The sequence below is a fragment of the Bombus fervidus genome, unplaced genomic scaffold (genome assembly GCF_041682495.2).
Source record: "Bombus fervidus isolate BK054 unplaced genomic scaffold, iyBomFerv1 scaffold0053, whole genome shotgun sequence".
In the NCBI taxonomy this organism is placed as follows: Eukaryota; Metazoa; Arthropoda; class Insecta; order Hymenoptera; family Apidae; genus Bombus; species Bombus fervidus.
Genome location: NW_027212616.1, coordinates 42,501 through 47,500, shown reverse-complemented (window position 1 = coordinate 47,500; position 5,000 = coordinate 42,501). Strand labels below are relative to the sequence as shown.

General features: G+C 48.1%; 2 non-coding genes across 2 annotated transcripts in view; both read right to left on the bottom strand.

Moving 5' to 3' along the window:
• Positions 1–1,989: 1,989 nt before the first annotated feature.
• LOC139997306 (5.8S ribosomal RNA) lies at positions 1,990–2,144 on the bottom strand. Its single transcript, XR_011802709.1, has one exon. It is a non-coding gene; the product is annotated as a 5.8S ribosomal RNA (ribosomal RNA).
• A 2,833-nt stretch (positions 2,145–4,977) lies between these two features.
• Positions 4,978–5,000, bottom strand: part of LOC139997300 (small subunit ribosomal RNA) — a 1,924-nt gene continuing 1,901 nt past the window's right edge. The window contains exon 1 of the ribosomal RNA XR_011802703.1: positions 4,978–5,000. This exon is cut by the window's right edge and continues 1,901 nt beyond it. This is a non-coding gene — a ribosomal RNA (small subunit ribosomal RNA).

Genomic DNA, 5,000 nt, shown 5'->3' with positions numbered 1-5,000 from the left:
ATCGCCTCAAAGAGAAAAAAAAATAAAAAAAAAAAATTAATTCGAATAGAATCGAGAACCTTATATTCTATCTCGATCGAGAAACGTTTTATGCATCTCGCCAAAGTGCCTTTTAAACTTCGTTCGTCGTATCATGTTCGAGCTAAGACTCACGCAAGACACCCGTAACGATCTCCGGTTTTTAACGCCCGTCCTCTTTGTATAATATATATATATATATATACACGTGTTATGTATAATATATCTCCCGTAGCCGTTTCTCTCTTCTCGACGATTCCAGCGGTTCCTTGTTTTCGCCTGTTATTGCTGGCACAGAGATCGAACACGCGACATGTATATAACATATCGGTTTCTTTGCTCTGTACCAACGACGAAAACGCACGGGAACTCACGCAAGTGGAAAAGCGAGCGCGAGACGTACACAACGGGGTGAATTTATTACTCGGGGACTGGACGACCGGCGATACGTTAGGATGCGCGGTCCAGCGATAGACGACGAAGAGACATGGGATGACCAACGATCTCTTTTTCTCTAATACTCGGAGCGCCGAATCGCCTTAAAGCAAAAAAAAATCACACGCGCGTACGTCGTACGTACGGCGCGTGTATACCTCGTCTCTAATCAAGTTTCGTTAGTCTTTCTCGAGCCTCGCCAAAGAGGATCGTTCTCTTCCTCTGCGCGATCTCTCCGTGCCAATGTCAGAGATTATTCTCTTTCGCACGACGACGAAAACGACTATTTTCGACGATCCGAACAACTTTGTAACGGACTCACATGCACATCTTAAAATCGAGTACAGAAACGTTGCGCAACACCGTGAGCTTTTCTCTTCTTCGTCACCCTTAAATATAGCCGATCGTAGACGCACGCTAGATCGTAACACACTTTTCGTTGATTTCCGACGAACGTGGCTTTGGGCCAGGCGCGCGGGCAGAGAGATACGCGACCGACGGGGAAAAATTCGTCCCGATACATGTACGCGTACTCTCCGATCTCCGCGCAACGCTGGGGATCATCTCCCTAAGTCATCAGCGTTCGAAGAAATCTCGTGTGTCCGTTCCCGGATCTACGGCTTTCTCTGGGTTCGCGAAGAACAGAAAAAAGCACAGAGGATGAAAAACGCAACGACGACCCATCGATGCGACGGTCCTCGTTGTCTTCTCGTCAGTCGTCTCGCGCCTGCAGAATACATCTCTGCCGCACGAACAGACGGAGTGGGTATTCGATCCCTGGGGCTGTACGAGTAAAAACATCTTGATGAAAAGACGGTTGTGTTTCTTTAAGGCACACAGTTTTTCGTTACGCCACCAAGTTTAGGTTTAGGTTTTAATATCTTGGTTCTCTTTTCTCTCCTCTCTCGACTGACTTTGTTCAAAAATATTTTTGCTTTCTCTCAGTCTCGCCAAAAATTCATTTAAGACGACGTCGGGGGCGCGGTCATTCGTGCTTATCGAAGACTAACAAAACGTAGCAGAGGCTGATACAAAAAGAAAAAAAAAATCGGCCACGAAGAAAACTCGCTCTGTGTATCTCGATAACCGCGTCGACGACGACGGTTCTCTCCGCGCTCTTTTAATTCGTATCCTTCTTCTTGCGCTTCGTCCGACTCAGAAACGTTCGTAAAACACGAACGACGGCGGGTTGTCAAGCCAAGAAGGGACAGAGAAGAGACGGAGGTAGTTTTGCGAGTCTCCCGTGAACGCGATAGATTTTTCATATATATTTGTATCGAGAGCATGCGTACGCCGGTCTCCACACGATCCAGCGACGAACGCCGACGAACGTCCAACAATCGCTCGTACGTCGCGTACGAGCCCTCGACCGCTCTTTAATTCGTATTCTTTTGCTTGGCGCTCGTCCTCCGACTCAGAAACGTTCGTTTAAAGATAAAACGAACGACGGCGGGCTGTCGACGAGGCAAGAAAGAACAGAGAGATACGGACCGAGAGCAACGATACGCAACGCAAGCAGTCTTAGGTTTACGTGAGCAACCCTCAGCCAGGCGTGGTCCAGGAATTGTATCCGTGGACCGCAATGTGCGTTCGAAATGTCGATGTTCATGTGTCCTGCAGTTCACACGTTGACGCGCAATTAGCTGCGTTCTTCATCGACCCACGAGCCAAGTGATCCACCGTTCAGGGTAATCGTTTATGCATGGATTTTTGTTTGTGTACTCAGGTTTTTGTACTCTTATTCTCGGTTCGAAAGAAGCCGATATCCGACAAACGTCCGACCAACGGGAATCGAACGCGCGGAAGTCGCCATATGATTGACGACACGAAAATACGTTCGAAAACGAAATCGGACGGACTGCGCGACGACACACGCAGCCCGCCGACCGGGCGTAAAGTGCATTATAATATATAACAACCAACGAGATCGAAGCTCCGTTCGTCAGGAAACGACGGGGATATAACACCCGATTCTGAATCCTCTGTACAGCACACGATCTCGCGAAGAAAGCGCACGGTGGCTAGCCCATGATATATATATATGTTCGTTCCTCTCGTCCAGTTATTCGAAGCAAACAGCCGATATGCATCTCCATCGTTCGGGTAAAAAAAAATCGATGGGACGCGCACGGTCGTAGTCTTCCTCGCGCGGTCGTTTCTTCCCGATAGCCAGAAGCAGAGTTTGAAAAACTCTAGCGACGGAACGAGGCATTAGACTCTCGACAACGAGGATACAGACACGGCCGGCGGTCCCCTCTGAATCGACTTCGGTGGTTCAGGTAAAAATAAAAAAAATCGATGGGACGCGCACGGTCGTCCTTCCTCTTCCTCGCGCGCGGTCTATTCTTCCCGATAGCCAGAAGCAGAGTTTGAAAAACTCTAGCGACGGAACGAGGCATTAGACTCGCGACAACGAAGATAGAGAGACGGCCGGCGGTCCCCTCTGAATCCACTTTGGTCGCTCAGGTAAAAATAAAAAAAAATTCGAAAGGGACGCGCACGGTCGTCCTTCCTCTTCCTCGCGCGGTCTTTTCTTCCCGATAGCCAGAAGCAGAGTTTGAAAAACTCTAGCGACGGAACGAGGCATTAGACTCTCGACAACGAGGATAGAGAGACGGCCGGCGGTCCCCTCCGAACGGATGGCGACAACGACGACTAAAGCGCGAAAAATCGCGACGAAAAGGAACGCATCTCCGTTCAGGTGTATGTGTGTGCGTGCGTTTAAAAAAAATTCGATGGGACTCGCAGCCATCGGCCTCGCGCGGTCGTTTCTTCCCGATAGCCAGAAGCAGAGTTTGAAAAACTCTAGCGACGGAACGAGGCATATGACTCACGACAACGAGGATATGGACAGGCGGTCCCCTCTGAACGGGTCGACGAGACGATGGTAAAAGAGACGAACCGGACGAAACTTCCGTCGATCAGGTAAAAATAAAAAAAAATTCGATGGGACGCGCACGGTCGTCGTCGTCGTCTTCCTCGCGCGGTCGTTTCTTCCCGATAGCCAGAAGCAGAGTTTGAAAAACTCTAGCGACGGAACGAGGCATATGACTCACGACAACGAGGATAGAGAGACGGCCGGCGGTCCCCTCTGAATCGACTTCGGTGGTTCAGGTAAAAATAAAAAAAATCGATGGGACGCGCACGGTCGTCGTTCCTCTTCCTCGCGCGCGGTCTATTCTTCCCGATAGCCAGAAGCAGAGTTTGAAAAACTCTAGCGACGGAACGAGGCATTAGACTCGCGAGGATAGAGAGACGGCCGGCGGTCCCCTCCGAACCAACTTCGTCTAGTTAAGAATCGTTATACTCTTTACCATCACTCGCACTGGTATATATCTTTTCGGGCCAACATCCACGCAATGCGTTTTCGTTCTAGGTTACCCGATCCACGAGTACGAACGTACAACGTGGTTTCGTTTTGTCGAACATCGTATATCGTTCGCCGTTGAAACGAACGACAACGAAACGACATAGGAAGAACGAACGCCCTTTGGGTAGGAAGCACGTTTCGAGGAACGACGAGAGTTTGGAGAGACGCGCGAGATAGCTGGAGACGCGCAGATATAGGTATCCATGGATCTTCGAAGAGAACCTTCGAAGATATATAATTCGGTATCCTATTTTTCTGCGGCTCGCTATTCGCGTTCTTTCGCTCTCGTCGACGACTCGTTATAGACGCTTCGTTCGATCCCAAAGAGCAGTCTTCCTTATGTCCCGTTGCTAGGAGGTGAGGCCTACGCAACGCAACTACGAAATATAGAAGAGGTGTGAGCAGTGATCTCTCCGACACGAGGCACTTTAGAGATTTTAGTTTATATATTATATTGTTCGTTCGTTGGATTTCCACGATGCAAATACGAAATACGAGATCGTGACGGCGGGTCTTTCTGTGTACGACCTCACGCAGGCGCCTCGATCGCATTTCTCATTACACGTGGTTTCCACTGTAACTTTTAGTTTTTTCGATATGTGTTCAGCTCAAGTTCCCTCACATATCGTTATTATTATTATTATTATTATTATTAATAGTAGCGGTTTCGTGTTATAGGATTCGGAGACGGCGGGTCTTTCTGTGTACGACCTCACGCAAGCGCCTCGAGAATCTTTTTAAGTTTTCCGTGTGTTATATTATTCGGAGACGGCGGGTCTTTCTGTTTACGACCTCACGCAGGCGCCTCGAGAATATTTTTAAGTTTTTCGTTTGTTATAATATTATTCGGAGACGGCGGGTCTTTCTGTGTACGACCTCACGCAGGCGCCTCGAATTATTCGTGTAAAAGTATATCTCTTCATCCCGATGATCGAGAGAGAGTGCCACACTCTTCGTATAGTTTCGTAACTGGAGCGTCTCCCACCTCCTTATTGTAAAAAATTTGGCTTTTGTCAAAGTATATAGCTTGTTAATACGTCGTATATACTTTGTGTCGATATAGGAGGAGTACGGCTCCTTACCGACGATATTATATATATTTTATTATACAGTGTTCAAGTCAAATATATTCTTTGTGTTTTTGTATTTTTCGTTAATGATCCTTCCGCAGGTTCAC